Source organism: Cibotium barometz, chromosome 11, assembly GCF_041138505.1.
Source record: "Cibotium barometz isolate CiBa-2024 chromosome 11, ASM4113850v1, whole genome shotgun sequence".
NCBI lineage: Eukaryota > Viridiplantae > Streptophyta > Polypodiopsida > Cyatheales > Cibotiaceae > Cibotium > Cibotium barometz.
The window spans coordinates 23,228,140-23,249,435 of NC_141056.1; the positions used below are offsets into that span (position 1 = coordinate 23,228,140).

At 40.0% G+C, this 21,296-nt stretch overlaps 1 pseudogene across 1 annotated transcript; it reads left to right on the top strand.

The window, feature by feature from the left end:
* The first annotated feature begins 17,473 nt into the window (after positions 1-17,473).
* LOC147633924 (uncharacterized) lies at positions 17,474-19,043 on the top strand (annotated as a pseudogene). The gene is made up of 4 exons (XR_015266948.1): positions 17,474-17,853; positions 18,055-18,298; positions 18,384-18,505; positions 18,627-19,043. The product of XR_015266948.1 is annotated as an uncharacterized LOC147633924 (transcript).
* Positions 19,044-21,296: the final 2,253 nt, after the last annotated feature.

The following is a 21,296-nucleotide window of genomic DNA, read 5'->3' on the forward strand; positions in this document are numbered from 1 at the left end:
CATATGATGATGGAAAGAAGATCCAGTTAGCAGCAGGTTTCCTGTCCGACAAAGCTTTGCTTTGGTGGAAGGAACTCAATCCTAAGCCAACGACTTGGGCACAATTTGAAGACGTTTTTAAGAAAGAATTCCTCAAGAAAGAGGATGATTACGATGTTGTTGCTCGGTTTTCAGCTTTGACCATGACCTCGCAGCACCTCACTTATGAGGTCTACCTCTAGAAGTTTCGTGACTTGCAGATGAAAGCTACAAAGATGGATCCCACTACTCTTTTGGGGTTTTTCGTAGCTGGTTTACCCGACTCGTACCGTTTACAGGTTAAAAATAACAAATGTAAAACTTTGGACGAGGCCATTCATTCAGCTCGTATCTATGATGATATGATGGTCTCTTCCAAGTCGAAACCCGTTACCGAGCAGGGGAACAAGCATAAAAGAAAGTTCTCTGCACCTATGGCTAACACGACAGAGGGAAAGTCTTCGGACCAACCTTCGAAGAATTCTAGTTCGACAACAGCGAAGAAGAAACGACTCCTTAGGGCTTTAAAGCTCAAGAAGGAAGGACGTTGTTTTATCTGCGACGAAAAAGGACACATGCGTAAGGAGTGCCCAAAGCAAAAGGGTACCAAGACGAACGCAGGACCCAAGCCAAAGGCAGCTAATCAGTTGTCTTTGACAGGTACGTCAATTACTGTACTTTCTCGCCCTAGTACTTGTTCTGATTGTCTGTTCAATTCTAAAGTATTTGGCATGCATGATCTTCTCCGAGTTTATGGAGAAGTGAATGGCCATAAGGTTCACATTCTTTTAGACCCTGGCAGTTCGCATAACTTTGTTAACTACAAACTTGTGCAGAAATTGAGTCTTGATACGACACTTAGCGACCATACCTATGAGGTACGTCTACCTGCGCGGGCAGACAAGTTTGGGATCGCAAGGTGGAGATGCTTCCAATCCAGATTTTGGACTACAAAGATATTCTGGAATGTTATGTCATGCATCTGGAAAATGTAGACTTGTTATTAGGGATTGAGTGGTTTAAGACTCTTGACGTCCAGATAAATTGGTCTAGTCATATTTTTTCTTTTCAGCATAGGGACACCAAGTATAGTATTTTAGGTGATTGTATTCATCCCTCTTAGGGACCTCTTGTAAATACAATTGATTTTGGAAATATAATGGATTCTTCTTTGTATACCGCTTTCCATTGTGTATTGATTCCACTTTCTTCTTTTCTCATCCCTTCCATGGATGTGAATGAATTAAGTGTGTTTGAAAGCAAAGAATTACAGAAGATTCTTGATTCATTTCGAGATGTATTTCCTAAGGAACTACCATCGGATTTACCACTTGAACGGGCAGTAGATCATCGTATTGACTTGATCCCTGGTGCTCATCCTGTGATTATTCCACCTTATAGGATGAGCCAAGCTAAGGAAGATGAGTTGGCTAAACAACTCGAAGATTATTTGAGGATGAGCCAGATCCGTCCAAGTAAATCACCTTGGGGTGCACCTGTGTTGCTTAGGAGAAAGAAGGACAATACTTGGAGAATGTGTATAGATTACAAGAGATTGAACAAGTTGACCATTAAGAACCGTTATCCTCTCCCTAGATCAGATGACCTGATTGACCGGTTAGCAGGAGAGAGATATTTCACGAAGATAGATTTACGTACTGGCTATCACCAGATACGTATTCATGAAAGGCATGTCGAAAGAACCGCCTTTCAGACTAGGTATGGCCATTACGAGTTTCTCGTGTTACCTTTTGGGTTAACCAATGCTCCAGCCACTTTCCAGCAAATGATGAATGATCTTTTTCGTGAATATTTGGGGAAATTTGTGGTGGTGTTTCTGGATGATATTTTGATATATAGTCGTACTCTTGAGGATCATGTCAGACACCTCACGATTGTCTTATCTATTTTGAGACAGAATCGACTATATGCTAAGTTGAGTAAATGTGAGTTCTTTATGACCGACATCATTTACTTGATTATGACCGAGTTCAGAAGGTTCTGGATTGGCCTATACCGCGAACAGTGAAACAACTTCGTTCTTTTCTCGGTTTTGTAGTTTTTCTTCGGAAATCTGTACGGGAGTACTCTCAACTCACACTACCGATGACCGACTTATTGAAAGGTCGTGGACGTAAGTCAAATCAGCCTATCACTTGGAATAACGATTTGGATATGGCCTTCAGACTTTTGAAAGATAAAGTCAAGGAAGCACCTATCTTAGCATTACCTGATTCTAGTCGGCCTTATGTTCTTGAAACTGATGCCAGTGACTATGCTATCGGGGCTGCTTTATTTCAAGATGGTAGACTGGTTGCTTTTGAAAGTAAAAAGCTAGACGACACTCAATCTCGTTGGCCAACCCTTGAGAAGGAGCTTTATGCTGTGATTCATGCTCTCAAGGTTTGGAGACATTATTTATATGGCTCCAAGTTTGTGGTATTGACTGATCATCAGTCAATCAAGTATGTGTGTGATGCGGATGATTTGAGAGGCAGGAAAGCTCGTTGGGCAGAGTTAATGCAAGATTTTGATTTTGAGATCCGTTATAGGAAAGGGTCCATGAATAATATCGTAGATGCGCTTAGTCGGATTAGAGAGGTGAATTCTTTGTCATTCACCGAGATTTCTACTGACTTATTTCAGTCATTGAGAGGGCTTTGCAGGACTGATAGTTATTTTGGTCCATTTTGGCAGAAGATCCAGGACGGGAGCTCATTGATTGACCAAGACTCCATGACTGAGCAGTCTACTATACAGGCTGCAGGAGGTCAGTGGATGATTCGGAATGGTTTGCTATTCCATAATGACAAAATTTGTGTACCACAGATCTCGGACATTAGGTCCAAGATTCTTAAGGAGTGTCACGACGCTCCTTCTGCTGGACACCCTGGGGTACACAGGACACTATCATTAGTGAAACACACTTTTTATTGGCCGAAGATGAAAGGGTATGTAGAAGATTATGTTCTCAAGTGTCAGATTTGTCAGGCAAATAAAGCTGAACGCTTTAGACAGGCTGGGTTGTTGCATCCTTTGCAAATCCCAGGTAATAAATGGAAAAGTATTTCCATGGATTTTATTACCGGATTGCCAAGAACACATCAAGGCCACGATTCTATTTGGGTTGTGGTAGATCGCTTGACAAAGATGACTAGATTTTTACCGACCCGGAAGAATATTACAGCTACGCAATTAGCTCGGCAGTTTATCGAGCAATTGTTTAGACTGTACGAGTTACCCGCAGGACATAGTCAGTGATAGGGACTCTAAGTTTACGAGTGATTTTTGGAAACTTGTTTTTGAGAAGTTGGAAACAACTTTGAATTTGAGTTCCTCAGATCATCCTCAATCTGATGGCCAGACTGAAAGAGTGAATCAGATTTTGGAGGATATGCTTCGAGCATATGTATCCAAAAGACAGAGTTCATGGGAGGATTATCTTCCTATGTTAGAATTTGCATATAACAGTACTAAGTATACGAGTACAGGGTTTAGTCCTTTCATGCTTATGTATGGTTTTCAACCTAGATCACCTGTTACAGTAGGATTCTCAGGACTTCAGCATGATGCAGCACGTAATTTTTTGCAAGATATGCAGGAAATGCTACATGTTGCAAAGGAATCTATTAGAAGTGCTCAAGACCGAGACAGGTTTTATTCTAATAGACATCGTTCACCTAGAGAGTTCTCTGAAGGAACGATGGTGTATTTGCGAGTTCCGAAAGATTCCGAGACTTTGCGGACAGGTAGATCTCCGAAATTATCCCCTAATACTGTGGACCATTTCGTGTTACACGACGAATTGGTTCAGTTGCATATGAATTGGATTTGCCTTCTCATGTGAAAGTTCATCCTGTATTTCATGTCAGTAGACTTAAGGAAGTACTGGGTGGAGCAGATCAGTTAGTTACTCCTCAAGAAATTATAAATGTCGAGGACATGATATTTGTTCTGCACGAACCTGAAAAGATTCTTGGATTTCGTGAACGAAGACTGCGTAATACGCTTATCACGGAATACAAGATCAAGTGGAAGGATCGTGTTGAGGAGGACGCTACATGGGAGACATTGACTACTCTTTAGAGAGATTACCTTGGCTTTTTAGTGAGCTCAGGAGTGAGCTCTTAGAGTAAGGGGAGTATGTCATGTGCACAGTGTGTATCTACCGTGTGCTATACGCATGCAAGACTAGTTTCGAGGCTTGGGGAAGCTTGGAACTAGGCAGGCTAATTGACGAGCTGAGTTAGGGAAATACTAACGGGCGGGCACCCAAGTATGGACGAGCGAGCGGCCAAGTGTGGACGCCCGATGACCGGCCAAGAGCCTATAAAAGGGTGGCCAAGGTTAGTTATTGTTTTATAGAGAGTCTCGCGAGTTTGTGAGAGCTCTATGGTCTTGGAGCCTGGATCTAGTGCAGACGTGCACCTGCTTTGTGCAGCCGAGGCCGGCAGCAATCTCGAGGCCCGCGAGGGCAGCTTCGTGGCGGTATGGGACGTCGCGAGGAGGAGATTGGTCGGTACGTCAACCTAGTTAGCTCAGCTCGTGGCTCGGTGGGGACAGCCAAGACTGTGGGCTCGCCCACGGCTGTCATGGTTGGGAGGTGAGTCAGGCCTGCACCCCCTTTGTTGTTTGTTGTTCGTTTGTTTGCAGGATTCGAGTTTCGAACCAAGATCGATCACGAGGGGATCCGTGGGGATTTGACAAATAGGCTGATAGCAGTCCCAACTACTCACGATCAGAAAACAGGAGACAGCTAGAAAAAATCCAAGTTGGCCAGGTCATCACAGACGGCCAGACCAGAAAATAGGCGGCCAGCATACGCTTGCTCCACAACCACAAAAAACAGGGGAAAAATACATGGAAAAATGGAGAAACACCTAATGGGCGGGCCCTTCTCTCATCTTTTCATCTATTGATTGCATCCTTGTATCTCCCAATCCACTTCTCCATGATAGGACTATTTAGAATGTAGAATTTATTCACCTTGTGGCGTAATGCTTCATCCAGTCTTCGTTCCCTTCCTTTTTCCTGAGGCACATTAGTGATTAGTCAATCATCATCCTTCTCATTGCTGCACAATCGTGGCATGGAAGGATCTATTTGAGATAGATGTTTTGAGATATACACAAGAGACTCTTGCATCAACCATCCCTCTGCCATGCTTGCTTCTAACCTTGATCTTTCTCTCACAAAGTCCTTAAGGTTTTCATGAACCTTTCAAGGAAAAACATCCATTGAACATGAACAACACCACACAATGCCACTTCATCAACCAAATGCACCACAAGATGCAATTGGCTAGTGAGAATTGTTCTAAGAAAGTTGTCCTCGATCATACACACTGCCTCAATAGCATTGAGATGAGCCATCTCAATGGATTTTGGATCTTTCTCCTTTAAGGATATGTACCTGCATACATAACAATCATGTGTACTATTTACCAATACATAACTTGTAAGTGCATGAGAATACCAAATATGCAATATAACTTAGCTAGTGAATTGAAGAGAAAATTCATACCACCTCACCAAGCTTCCCATCTTGTAAATAGCCTCTCTCACCTTCTTGTCTCCACAACCAACTATAGCAATTGGAAGAATAAACTATGCATAGAAAAAAATGAAAGTTAGTATATGGGCCTACAAATTATGTACCATAAAGAGAAAATGAATAAGTGAATATTTATATACCTGTAATATCTTGTGCCAATCATGTGTCTTGAGGCCATATAATTGTGTCTCTCCTTTCTTTTTGGTCTTTGTGAAGCACCCTTCAATGAATACATTTCTCTCGTTGGCGTACGAAAAGAGGCAATCACACTTTTTATCTTATTGTGCTCCTTCTTGGTTAATACCCATGGTGCCTTTGGTAGGACCATGTTGCCACTCTCACTTTCAATTGGCCATGCACTTTGAAAGCGTCTAATGTTTTGTAAGTCATCCCTTGCACCCTTTCTATCTCTTTTACCAATTAAATGGTCCCAAATATTTGTTATCACATTCTTGAAGATATGCATGGGATCTAAGAGATGATTGATCTTCATGTCACACCAATATGGAAGTGGAAAGAAGATTGAGTGTCTAGACATCCCATCGGGTGGTGGATTAGGAGTGTTTCTCCATGCCTCAAACCAATCTCTACCTCTCATTTCACAAGTGGTGAGACCTTATGTGGCACATAATTGGGATGTGAAGGAGGGAGAAATCGATGATGTTTGGCATACACCACCTTCTTAAGTATAGAGGGTCTTTCCGAAACAAGTGATGGTCCACGAATCGGACATGCATGATGTTCAGAGGTTGCCAAACCTATTTTAAAATTGAGATGATTAAGAGGTAGAGATATAAACTTAAAGTTTAAAGGTTAAAGTTATCCGGTTCAAGTAGATACTTGAGCACTCCGAGAGCCCAAGATAGTCATGCATCGTCCAAAGCAAAACTCCTTTCACCTCTGCCTCACGCCTCTTTATTGGCCTCAAAACGTCATGTACTTTGATACCTCGCCATAGTGTCTAAAGCTCCTCAATCAAAAGCTCAAGGTACACATTCATGTTCGCCACCTTATACTTGCCTGGTACAAGGAAAGCAAGCATGATATGATCTTTCTTGATTTCCACCCATGGAGGGAGGTTGTAATTCACCAATACAATAGGCCAAGTAGACCATGATGTGAACTTGAAGCCAAATGGGTTAACACCATCCATGCCTAAGCCAAGACGTAAGTGACGAGCCTCATCTTTAAACTCTGGCCGTTAATGCTCCACATGTTGCCATTCTGGTGAATCAGCTACGATCCTCATGATGCCATCGGTTGGGCGATGAGTAGCATGCCATGTCATGAGTTCTGCAATCTCCTTACATTTAAACATGTGTTGGATGTGAGGAATGATATGGAAGTGTCTCAAAACCTTCTGGGGAACTTAATCTCCTTGCAAACATTCCTATAGCGGCTCTACCCACATTGTAAACATTGGGACATGTGTATTTTTGTGTAATCTAACATAGAGAGCATTTCACAACTCCCATCTCGTGAGTTCAGTAATAGATTTTGAGGGGGAAGAATCTTCTTGAGAAGCCTACAACATAACATAAGAAATCATACGTCAAAATATTAGCAATATGAAACATTTTCTATTTGAGAGAATAGAATTGCATCACTCCATCCATAAGTTGTTTGCAAGTTTAATAGCTCCAAGTTTGCTTGTAGTGTGGAGTACGAATATCCCTCATATAAAGGGGTGCTTGCCTCTCTAATGTAAGGTTTCCTCCTCTTTTGACATTGAGCTTGCTCACTATCATCTATGATCTCATGTCCAAAGAAGTCATTCACCATGTCATCCATGATGAGATTCTCTTCCTCCTCATGTGGCAATGGTGGAGGCACCTCATTCATTGGTTGGGGAAGATGAGTCTCAGCCATGCTTTCCATATGAGGCCTTGCCACATTCCGCACTCTACCTGATGTCACCAAATGGTATGGCATGTTACCTAGCACTCTCCTATGGCATGTTACCTAGCACTCTCCTATGGTTCTCCTCCATGTTATCATCCGCACTTAGTCATGCCAATGCCTCATGATGACCATACATCTCGACATGCTCAATCGTTGTCGTATATATTGGCCCTTGCATCGATCACACATATTGAATTTTATCTCTCAACCATGCCTCGTAATCAACTTCCGGCCCTTGATGATCATTGTCAGATATCTTCAATCTGGCCAAAATTGATTTAGGGTTCATACAAAACACACAACACCATTCAAAATTGTCCGACAGAAAATTTCCTAGGACTTTGCTGCTACACAACGACGATAGCAACATTATTTCGCTACTTAGTATGAAAAGTCCACTACGACGGGAGTCAAGTTATCTACCTACTTCCAGTAGCTTGCACATGCAGAAGCTACACCGGCAACCCGTCTATTCCTCTCACCACACCTCTTCTTTCAGGCTATTCCATCAATCATCTCTTCCTCTCCAAGGTAAGTGCCTCTTTCTTGCTTTCTCCTAAGCTTTCATGGAAAGCTTCAATGTTTTTCCTTATTCCAAGCTTTCATGGAAAGCTTCTACATAGCTCTATGTGAGCTTTTCTTCCCCTTCCCCTCTCTTTCCTTCCCCTTTTTCCCTTCCCCTCTCTTTCCTCTCCCTTGCCCTAACCCTAGCCCTATGCATAGAGCTCTACTAGAGAGCTTTGATAGAGAGCTCTTCATCAAAGCTATCTATTAAGTATTCTATGCATAGAGCTAGGGTTTAGGCTTAACATAAACTAATTTATTTCAATCACTTATGCATTAGGAGTAGGGTTTAGGGTACTCATCTCTTTTTCCTCTTGTTCTCCTTGCTTGCTAATGTGTTAATGAGAACTAACTTTTTATTTATTATGTTTCTTTTTTGTAGGTTTATTCAAGTGAACAAGGGTTTAGGCCAATCCTCTTATATGACTTCTCATTAAAGAGGTAAGCCCTCTTTTTTCATTTTTTGTTATGCTTCTTCTCGTTGTGTTTTTGCACCCTTGGGTGTGCCGGGTATTAGGGTTAGGTCAATAGGCTATGCATAAGTCTTATGCATAGGCTTATGCAATAGGCTATGCATAAGCCTTATGCAATAGGTTTATGCATAGGCTTATGCAATAGGTTACGCATAGGCCTTATGCAATGGGCTATGCATAGGCTGTTATGCAATAGGCTTATGCATAAGCCTTATGCAATAGCCTATGCATAAGCCCTTATGCAATAGGTTTATGCATAACCTAAAAGCAGTAAGCCCTCTTTTTTCATTTTTTGTTTATGCTTCTTCTCTTTGTGTTTTTGCACCCCTGGGTTGTGCTAGGGATTAGGGTTAGCTCAATAGGCTATGCATAAGCCCTTATGTAATAGGTTTATGCATAAGCCCTTATGTAATAGGTTTATGCATAGGCTTATGCAATAGGTTTATGCATAAGCCTTATGCAATAGGCTATGCATAGGCCTTATGCAATAGGCTATGCATAAGGCCTATTGCATAATATGTTAAAGTAAAATAACTTTTTAATTTATTATGATAATTTTTTGTAGGTTTATTCAAGCGAGCAACCACAAAGGGTTTAGGCCATGGGGCGGCTCATATGGATTCTCAAAGAAGAGGTAAGCCCTCTTTTTCCATTCTTTGTTTATGCGTCTTCTCTTCAAGTTTTTGCACCCTTTGGTGTTGGGGATTAGGGTTAGATCAATAGGCTTATGCATAGCCCTTTGGTGTTGGGGATTAGGGTTAGATCAATAGGCTTATGCATAGCCCTTATGCATAGGCTTATGCATAAGCCCTTATGCAATAAGCTTATGCATAGCCCCTATGCATAGCCTATTCAGGCCATATGCATACCCTATGCATAGCCTATTATGCATAAGCCCTTACGTATAGGCCTTATGCATAGGCGCAATAGGCTTATGCATAGCCCTTATGCATAGGCTTATGCATAGCCCTTATGCATAGGCTTATGTATAGGCTATTGCAATAGGCTTATGTATAGCCCTTATGTATATGCTTATGCATAGGCTTATGCAATACTGTTATGCAAAAGTCCTTATGTATAGCCTATGTATACCCTATGCATAGCCCTTATGCATAGACTATGCATAGCCCTTATGCAATAGCCTATTATGCATAGACCTTATGCAATAGTCCTTATGTAATAGCCTATTATGCATAGCTCTTATGCAATAGCCCTTTTGTATTCACCTTCACTTTTTCATATGTTATGTTTTATAGGTCTTGTATTGTTGTCCTCTTCTTCCTGACATTGTCGAGGTAAGCTCTATTATTCATTCAACCTCATGCTTATTGCAATCTTGAGCTTAGTTTAGGGTTTAGGCTTATGCATAGAGATATGGAGCATTATGTTAGGCCATCTAGAATGCTGTTTATGTCAAGTTAGGAGTGGTTATCCACGAGTAGGTGGTTATAGTGGAGGGAGAGCCCTCGATCTTCTCACTATCATTCTCTTTGTTGTAAAGAGAAGTTGTCTTTGGCTTTAATAGTGGAGAGTGTGTGGAAAGTCCTCAGAAGCTATCATCCAAAAGGGACACTATCCACCCTACTTGTCTAAGCAGTATTGTAGGAGGTCTCAATAATGGTCTAATATTACATGTTACCTTTTTTGTCTAAGCTTGTGTTGTTGTTTTCTCTTGGTTGGCTTGATATTGTTGAGGTAAGCTCTATTATTTATTCAACCTCATGTTTATTACACCCTTGGTACCGGGTTTAGGGTTTAGGCTTATGCATAGAGATAATATGGGGCATTATTGTAGGCTATCTAAAATGCTGTTTATGTTAAGTTAGGAGTGGTTATCTGTGAGTAGGTGGTTATTGTAGGCTATCTAAAATGTATTTATGTTAAGTTAGGAGTGGTTATCCGTGAGTAGGTGGTTATAGTGGAGGGGAAGCCCTTGATCTTCTCACTATCCTTCTCTTGTAAAAGAGAAGTTGTCTTTGGATTTAATAGTGGGGAGTGTGTGTATAGTCTTAGAAGCTATCATTCAAAAGGGGCACTGTCCACCCTACTTGTCTAAGCAGTATTGTACGAAGTCTCAACAATGTTCTAATATCACATGTTGCCTTTTTTGTCTAAGCTTTAAGCATGGCTTTTGTTAGATCAATCGTGTTTTGTTTCCTCTTATGCATGTATGTATAGGAAATGTTGATCGATCCATCATAAGACTCAGATGTGGCAAATCTGCTATCTATTATAAACCAACGATATGGGCAACAGGCTTGGTCTCAGTTTACTCCTCAGACACAAATATGGTCCCAGCAAACCTTTTTGCATATGCAAAGTTAACCTTTTACGTATTCTATAAGTATTATTTTTAATCTTATATGAAGGTGGGCTTACAATTGGGCCAGTCAACGCCATGGGAGAAATCTACCCCACTTGACTAGTCGGGGCAGACCATGCCTTTGATAGGCACAAGGCCGAGTGATGTAGGGCCGAGTGGTGCAAGCCCATCACGATATGATTGTGATGAGCCTACACAACCTTCTTCGACTAGGCCCACCCTCGCTCCCTCATGTCCGTCTTCACCCCGACGACGTAGTAGTTAGGGAGTTTGGGGAGGCTAGTAGATGTGCTAGCGGGGGGGGGGTAGGCTACTTTTTCTTTGGCAAAAGCAACACTAGGTCTCCCGATGTGTCTCCCCAACAGGGACGATCTTCATCTACACATCATGGGACAACTCCCAGGAGACCCATTCCACCATTCGATCCATGCACCCTGCCATACAACGTGGATGTCGATGGTGCCCTCATGAGATGGATGCACGAGGGAAGCAAGTCATGAACCGCATGCATGTACTTGCAAGCCTGGAGTTCATGAACTCCTTTAAAAGGTGGAAAGCACAAGATGAGCTTTCAAAGCAATACGTCATTGATGTGCTTAAGTTGGAGTTCCCTATTCCACATGCGGGTCTTTGCTTCTGCAAGGAGTGGATTTATGAAGAGACAAATCAAGCTTTTGCTCTCTAATAGGAGAGAAAATATCAAGAGAGCAACAAGAGGAAAGTCTTCCTTCATTGCTCGTTTTTGTAAGTACCTATTTTAGTAATCATTTCTTCTCCTCTTTCATTTTGATTTGTACTATATTATTTTCTTTAACTAATTGTATATTTTCTTAATTGTCTTTTGTAGAGGGAGGTTGTTGGGTGTGACCCAACAAAGGAGAAGTACGATTATGGATATAGAGCCCAGCCTTCTGCAATTGTGGGTGTGGATGTGTACATGAGGTGTACACTTGGATGAGTCCGTTTTGGAGACTCAAGCAAATAAGGTAAGTGAGCCTAAACCCTTCTCTTATCTACATCTAATTATATTTTATTTCCCTTGCTTACCTTGCGCTTGTTGATGGCATATATGTAGGATGAAGGGAAAGAGGACGAGGAGGATCCTGATAATGAGGATGAAGCGGTGGAAGGAAGTGAAGAGGATGACGAAGACGTTGATGATGATGAGTCCCCCGTCCACAATTGTGGGCGTGGATGCGTATGCGACACTTGGATGAGTCCATTTTGGAGAATTAAGCAGATGGTAAGTGAGCCTAAACCCTTCTCTTATCTACATCTAATTGTATTTTATTACCCTTGCTTACCTTGTGCTTGATGGCATGTATGTAGGATGAAGGGGAAGAGGAAGAGGAAGAGGAGGATTCTGATTATGAGCATGAAGCGGTGGAAGGAAGTGAAGAGAACGACGAAGGTGATGATGATGATCACTCAGAATCCGATGAAGATTCTAGTTAGCCACCTCTTCATTGATATATTTTTTGTATATATGGCCAAAGGCATGACACTTTGTGAAATAAAATAAATTTTGGGCTTAATTGCATTCTTCATAATCTATGTGTTTCTTATGTTTATGTTTGTGTCATAAAACTATGACTCTATTTTAACAAAAAAAAAGAGTTGGGGCAGACTGGAGAGTCTTCTGCAAACTCCCCAGTCTGTCTCCCCGCTCTTTTTTTACTGTGCAGTACTTTCGTTGCTGAGCAGTGCAAATAGCAACGAGATACCATTGTCAAACCCGTGCAATGAAAATAGCAACATTTTTACCAACGAGAACAATCCGACATCTGTCTACCCTTCTAGTTATAAAAATACTGTTATTTTCACTACTACACCCTCATTCTGTTGTATTGCAAAATCCCATGATTTTGTGCTCAAGTTAGCAATTTATTTTTCAAATTTCTTGAAAAAGAGTGCAAAGTTAAATAAAAATTAAAAAAATTGACCAAACAAACTTGAAATTGCAAGGATTAAGAGTAACAAGAAGTGACTAGAAACATGAGAAACATGAAATGGATGCAAAAGACAACAAAACACATGATTTTGGGAGACTTTTTGTTAATCAAATCATTTCTTAAAATTCTCGTTAATAACCCAAATCAAGCATGCAAGCAATGCAAGGATGCTTGGCGCAAGAGATTGGTGTCCTGGCAATAGAACCATTTATGTCGGGACTTTTGGCCACTCAATGGGACTCTTCTCTCATGCCTCCGGGAGCCTAGAATCCAACCCAAACCCAATATGCAATGGGAAACATGCAATGCACTAGCAAGGAAACTCTCACTTACCTCTACTCATTTTCTTGAATTGGGGACTCTTCGTGGTAGCTACGTCAATGGAAGCATGCCGAAGTAGCTCAACAAAGCCGCCACTACCACACCTCAAGTGTAGCCACCGCTCTCTCTCACTCCTTCCCTCACACACACACACACACAAAAGCATTGAAGGCAAGAGATAGGCAAGGTTTGAGAGAAGAATAGAGCACTATCTTCACTTGAGAGCATACAAGAGTGCATGCAAGAATGCATACATGAATGAGGATTTAGAGTTACACTTTGACCTTTATACTTGGCTCATAGTGTTCACACTTGGCCGGCCAATGTTAAAAATGAGATCCTAGTGCATCCAAGCCTGCCTACACTACTGTAAACACCTTGTCTTGCTAATAACTCTAACCTTATTATCCCATGGCACACCTTTCATATACAAGCAATGATCGCACATGTAAAATAATCCATTACAAGAGAAATATGAATTTTCTAGTTCCTAGGCCAATCAAAATATGTGGTGGCTGACCGCAATGTCGTAGAAGTCTTCAATAGAGTCTTCGACTGCACTTAACCAATGATACACCTGGGGTATGGAAGATTACAGAAGGAACCTCTATAACAAAGGAAGAGCACACAACCCTATTGGCTATCGGATTTTCTTTAGTAATGCAAGTGTAGGTTTAATAAAGCCATCAAGCTAGAGAGCTTGTAACACAATAGCATCCAGCCATGTACGACTTGCAAGGAATGGAAATTTGGTAAGGTAGCGATCAAAACTTAAGAAAGATTTTCATGAAAGGATTCAAAGATCTAAAGAATTGCAAGGTGAGGTTGTTAGGCAGAACATTATGATACCCAACGAGGTGCATGTCTTTTACTTGCACACTATAGGATCGATATAGAGAAGGGATTTACATCCTCTGTTACAATTGCCAAGCTCCATCGATGCCCATTTCTAGATTTTAGTCAAAGAAGAGATTCCAAATAGGGAGTCTATATGCCATGCAAACACATTTACTTTGTGTTCATTATGGTCCTGGGTTTGAGTGATAAGGTACTTGAGTTTATGCACCAAGTAGCTGCGACAAAAGTTAAGTTGTTCCAAGCTTTGAATGGTAGGAGGAAACATTCTATGGTGGATTAGGAAAAAATTTACACCTTCCATGCTGGGCGGTGTAGCAATTTTATTGCCATTAAGATATGTATGGTAGCTTCATTTTGGGTAAATATTGATATTTGCTAATGCCGAGATGCTTCATTTTTGGGAACTACCTTTGTAAGAAATACAGGCTTACTAGAAGAACCAATGCTATTGTGTTTAGAAGTGATCCCATACGCATATGTGTTATTACTATGGTATTTCATCTATTTCATTCTATTTCATTGAAAGAGGGAATACTAAGAATTAAGTTGAACCATTGTAACAAATGTTTAAGCAAATTAAGACATGTTTGGTGTGTAGATTTCATGGCTTGAATAGTGCTACCTTCTTGCACATGCTCACATGTTTTTTGTAAAAAAGAATTTATAAAAAATTATATATTTTTTGAAACTAAATTATAAAGTATTAAAATATGAATATGATATTGGTTTATTAACATTCAATTTTTTATTTATAGGGTTATCAAAGGCACAAGTACAGAAATAGTTGTTCAGTTCAAAAAGTACATTTTCAATGGGAGTTGCTCGATTTTATCTCTCGCTTGATTTCAGTTACTCGGTCTTTGGTTTTCCTCCCATCATGAACTTCGGCTAGGACCCTTCTTTTGAAATCACCTCTTTGAGGAACACACACGTGATTGTTAAAATATAAACAATCGTATTTAATCTTATATCCCTGAACTTTTCTTAACTCTTGAGGAGTCTTGCTCTCATCAATAAATCTATAATTGGGGCGAAGAACTCATCTGTCCCAATTTCCTCTTTCAGTAAGAAAATAAACCGAGCAAGAGACGAAACCTTTTGGACTAAGAGCATTGGTAACTACATTCTCCTTCTTAGACCTGTACTTTATCTCAAAGTCAAACTCTTGCAAAGTTTGCATCCATCCTGTTTGACATTAGTGAGATCCTTCTTGGTAAATATCCATTTTAGACTTTTATTGTCTATCATCACTAGAGTGAAGCTCTGACTAAGTAAGTAATGCCTCCATAATTTCAATGCATGAGTAACATCTAGAATTTCTAGGTCATGAAAGTTATATAATTTCTCTCATGAGGCTTTAACTTTTGAGACTCGTAAGCCACAAGTTAGCCATCTTAAATAAGAATGTCCCCAATTACAAATTCCCACTTACATTGGTAATAACCTCAAAGGGTTTGCTAAACTTTGGCAATTTCAACATAGGGTTAGTTACCAAGGCAACTTTGACCTTGTCAATTTGAAAGGTGCATCCTTCTTGAGAAGTGCTATCAGAGGGGAGACAGTATTAGCATATCTTTGAATAAATATGCAATACCAACTTGTCAAACCAACAAATCCTTGAACTTCTTTCACAAACTTAAGCTTTGGCTGATCAATATAATAACTCTTATTGCAGCTGTATTAGTTGAGATTCCAACCTTTGAAATAATGAATCTTAGATATTCAATATGCAATCAATAAAGAAGGTGCATTAAATTTTTTATTATTATCAAAGAGTCTTTACTTTATTAGGATCTTGAAAACTTTACGAACATGCTTCTCATGTTTGGCATCATTCTTTGAATAAACTAGACTGTGAAGATCCTACCTCTTGTTGCGAGTGTTCTCGTGTATACATTGCGCATTGTATTCTCTTACATCCTCATGTGCATAGGAATTTATGAATGTGGATGTGCCAATAGGTGCACATGAGTCTAGAAATAATGACCTGGATTTTTTAAAGCTAGAGCTTCGAGTAGCTATTTAGTTAAACCTTAAATTTAAAATCTAGTCAAATGTATTCTCTGACATCTTCATGTGCATAGGAATTTATAGATGTGGATGTGCCATTAGGTGCACATGAGTCTATAAACATGGGAATAATAAATCTTGATTTCATTTAAGAATTAATTCATTAAATTTAAATATGCACGAGTGTGAATGCCCTAGATACACACAAATGTGCACATATTACACATAAATGTGTACAAATGAATTTTGATCAAAGAGAAATGAGAATCTTGAATAAGAAATTTAGAAAATCCCTAACCCTAGAAGAAAGAGAGAGAAAGTTAAGATTAAGATTTTAGAGAGAGAAAGAGGTTCTAGATAGATAAGAAGGCCTTAGAATAATTTACATTGATTAGTAGGATGCTTAGATTTCTAATTAACTTTAGCGTAAAGAAATATAGAAAGAAAAGAATCCATCGAGTAGAATTCTAGAGAGAGAAGGAAGGACCTAGAAGAGAGAAAAAGAAAAGATCCCCCTTGAATAATAGAATTATGACTAAGGTTAAGCCAAGACTAAGGATTAGTTCAAAAAACAAGGGTTGATCTTTAATAGAAAATTCCATCCCCACCCCACCCCTTGAATAATAGAATCACAACTAAGGTTAAGCCAAGACCAAGGTTTGAAATAAACATAAATTTCTTTATGCATCTTTGTATGCATAAAATCAAAATTGATGAGAATAACTCTTAAGTAAACTCTTAAAGTTGAGAATATTCAATTTAAGGAAAATGGGTGTATCCTTAAAGCAAATGCAAGATGCCTTAAAACAAATAAAGTAAAGGTCTTTTGTTGAAAAGTACGATCACATAATTGAAGACCCATTACTTAAGAAGCATGAAAAGAAACTCTCAAAAAGAGGTAATTCTTAAGATACTTAAGACTGGTTGAAGATGCCTTAAAACAAATAAAGTAAAGGTCTTTTGTTGAAAAGTACGATCACATAATTGAAGACCCATTACTTAAGAAGCATGAAACTCTCAAAAAGAGGTAATTCTTAAGATACTTAAGACTGGTTGAAGAATTCTCCATATTCTTAAATTTTTATTATTATTACCTTTTCAATTGGATATAATAGGTTTTGCTAACTATAATTTAAACACAATTTAACTTTTGATAATTATAATATAATTCATCCTCTTATTTTTAAAGAACAAAATTAAGCTCCCAAATTTTCTAGAGAGCATTTATTGCCCCAAAAAATGGACAACTTGAAACAATAAAATATACACAAAAGTAGTAATACCAAAATTATTCATGGAGGGAATTTGCAACTTGTTTCATTGGGAGACTTGGGACTTGATAGGTGTAAATTAAGGGAAAGATGCCCATGTTTGCAATTGTGGGTAGTGTATGTGTGTTTATGTTGTGTTATCAGCTTAACTTAAATAAGAGAAAATGTCATGCATGAGGTTTGCAATGTTGTTTGTGTCATTTGAATGAAACACGTAAGAGAGAATGTCATGCATGAGGTTTGCAATTTGGTTTGTTTGCAATTGAAAAAGCTAACTTAAATCGGTGGTAGTCAGGACTGATAAACTCGGTGGTAGTCACATTGTTATCCCACATAAACCACACCGCCCCACACACACACACACACAGAGAGTAATAGCTAGACCAATGGCACGATCAATTGCACAAGTAAAGTCTGGGGAGCCTCACGAAGCCCTTGAGCTCCTCCACCAGCCCCATAAGCCCATCGCCAGCCCCGGATGCGTGGTAATACGCATGACAGTCCGTCCTGTCAACCCCACAGACCTCATTACGATCAGAACCGGCCAGCTCCTCGAGTTTCCCCATCCCCCGGTTATCGGAAGCGAGGGTTTTGGCATTGTCGAGGAGGTAGTGTATGTTCCAATGAAATATCATTACGATCAGAACCGGCCAGCTCCTCAAGTTTCCCCATCCCCCGGTTATCGCAAGCGAGGGTTTTGGCATTGTCGAGGAGGTAGTGTATGCTCCAATTAAACATCATTATTACAGACTTTTTAATCAATGCAAAGCCTACAGCGTATTCTTTATCTGATGGATGATGGGCTGCAGGTTGGAGAGGGTGTGGGTAAGTTCCGTCCCGGCCAGAGGGTTATACCGCTTCTATGGGTGGAGTATCAACGAAACGGGCAAGGTTCATGGCAAGACTACATTGAATTGGAGGAAGAGCAGGTTGTAGCGGTTCCCGACAGTGTGAGCGACGAAGCGGCTGCCCAATTCGTGATCAACCCATGGACTGTGTATGGCATGCTGGAGAGTATCTTCTGCAGACAGCTGCAGCCTCCGTCCTTGGAAGGTCTCTCTCTCTCTCTCTCTCTCTCTCTCTCTCTCATCAATACACGTACTAATTAATGCTTCTTGATCCGTATTGACAAACTCAGACAGCTCATCCAGCTCGCCAAGTACCGGGGTATCAAGGCCATCAACGTCGTACGGCGGGATGCGTGGAAAGACGAGCTCAAGGCTCTGGGAGCAGACGAAGTCATCAACTCGGAAACCGAAGGTCTGATTTGATTAGCTGCATATTAGCACACAATTTGAGCAATAATTCGCCTAAGTTCGTATCGATTGTTTAGCTTAGAAAACCCTAAACATGCTGATAATTAGCGTTTCCACTCGTGCAGACGTAGTTGAGAGGGTGAAAGAAATCACAGGGGGCCAATTGGCATATGCTGCTGTAGATGCAGATGGGGTAGCTTTCCATACTTGTGTCGTTAGTTTTTTTTGTAGGTCTTCAGGTCTAATCTCATACCTCTTCTATTTATCAAGGTCCATGTTTATCATCAAATATTCCTCTTCTTGAGCAGCAGCCCACTCCACAACCAGAAGTACATTCAATATAGCCTCATGAATACATCTACCATTCACGAAGCCATACTGTAATGGGTGGACTACTTTAGAGACAATAAATTTAATTCTGTTAGCTAATGCCTTTGCCATGACTTTGTAAGCCGAGTTCAACATTGTTAATGGTCTGTAATCCTTTGGTTCAATTCTATGGGAGTTCTTGGGAACCAGCTCTATAACACTTGGGTTCAAATCTACTGGCATGTTCCTTGTTTTCCTAATCTCATTTAAGAGATTGCACAAGTCCTCTCCACATACATTCCACAGCTTTTTATACACCTCACTAATTACATCTTAATTACTCACTAATTATATCTTAATTACTCACTAATTATCACTAATTATATCTTAATTATCTAATTAAGATGTAATTACTCACTAATTATATCTTAATTATCTAATCACTTTGTTAATGATGTTGATTCTAGTATTTGATCCACCATAGCTCATCACATTGCTCTAATTTCAACATGGTATGAGAGCCATGCCTAGAATCTATTAGGTTTATGAACCCATTATCTAATTAATTAGATCTTAGGATTAGAAGATAATTAGAAATTAATCAAAAATTTTAGTTATTTTCAACTAGCCTCTGTACCCCGGCTGGTGGAGGAGCTCTAGCTCTTTGCACACTCAACCATTGCCCAAACCCTTCTAGCCCAAGTTAGCTAACCCATTGCTACTCCAGCCAGTCGAAACAGAAGCGCAAACTGTCGGCGGAGCTGGGAGAAATCACGTTTTTCTTCAACGCATTTTTTTCTCAGAAAATTTGACATTGCAGCTGCTCCAAACCAAATTGGTCTAATTCCTCATAATTTTGCAAGAGAAGGGAGAGGGAGATGTGTTTGATATTGATGATCATTCTAATGACTGAGTTCTCTAGAAGTTTGAGAATAGCCTCTTGGAATATTAGGGGGTTATGCAACATTGAGAGACATCAGCTTGTTAGGCACTAGGCCAAAAAGGAAAGGTTAGACATTAACGTTGTTCAAGAGGTAAAGCTGGGACATGAGAGGTTTAACCGTCATGGATACAAGGTTCTGTGCAATTCTCCAATCAGAGGTTCAGGTATAGCAGTTAAAGTATGCATAAAGCAAAGTTGCTTGAGGATTTGTAATGTATATGCTCCTAATAGAGAGCAAGAGAGATGTATGCTATAGGGTAAGTTAGCTAGCATGGATTGGGAAGAACCAACTGTCTTCATTGGTGATTGGAACTGAGTTGGAACTGCATAGAAAAAAGTGAGGATGCCTCTACTCTCACAGGAATCATGAGTTCCTCTGAAGCTGGTGCATGGAAGACATGGATGCATAAATGGAAGGTAGTGGATTGCATGTCAGGTGCAAGTAAGAGACTTTATACTTGGACAAATAAGCATAGGGATAGCTCCTTTCAAGCAAGGAGGCTGGATAGAATTTACTTTTATCAGAAGAGGGCACCTGGACTAATGCAGATAGTCTTTCTCAAATAATATTTCAATACACTGTGTCAGATCATTTTCCTATAATGTTGGGGGTTAGAGTAAGACAAATGTTGAAATTAGAGTAATGTGATGAGCTATGGTGGATCAAATACTAGAATCAACATCATTAACAAAGTGATTAGATAATAATTAAGATGTAATTAGTGAGTAATTAGCAAATAATTAGTGAGTAATTAGTAAATAATTAAGATGTAATTAGTGAGTAATTAGCAAATAATTAAGGCGTAATTAGTGAGTAATTAGCAAATAATTAATTTGCTTTCCTTCTTGCTTCTTTTTTGAGATTGGGTTTAAAATTACCTCTGTTTGCATTCTCTCTAAGTACGCTTGCACATGTTTCCTTTCTCTGCTGATGTTTTCCTTTTGACTGTACCTCCTTCCAAATCTCTCCTCTTGCTTTAGAACTTGTGCTGCCCTTTGGCATTGCTTCTCTTCTTGAATGTGCCCACTGTTTTCCTTATGCTCCTCAACTATCGTGCTCTTTCTGAGGGCCCTCTACCTCGGGAGAATCATTGATGACTTGAGGTATAACCTCATCCAATTCTCTATCCCATTGCATCTTCTCTCCCCTTGTGTCATTAGGGCAATCCCTGGCATAATGCCCCAATTTCTTGCGTTTAAAGCAAGCATCAGTGAAAGGGCTAAAATCCACATTAATGTAAACATTTTGACCTTATACAAACCAACCTCCGTAAACTCTGGAGTAGGTATCATCCTATCCCAAAGGATACATGCTTTTCTTTCTCCTCTACCTTCATGTATATGAACTTTGGGCACGTAGAGCACTCTCCCCAGCATATGAGCCAAATCCTCAACTTGTTCCCACATGAAATAGGGTAAATTAGGGAAGGAGACCCAAATGGGACATTGGTACATGAGAACTTCATCAGGGTTAAAAGAAGGATGCCAAGGGAGGATGTATACAACATTGCCTTTATAGCCAGCCCACAGATTGAACCAACAT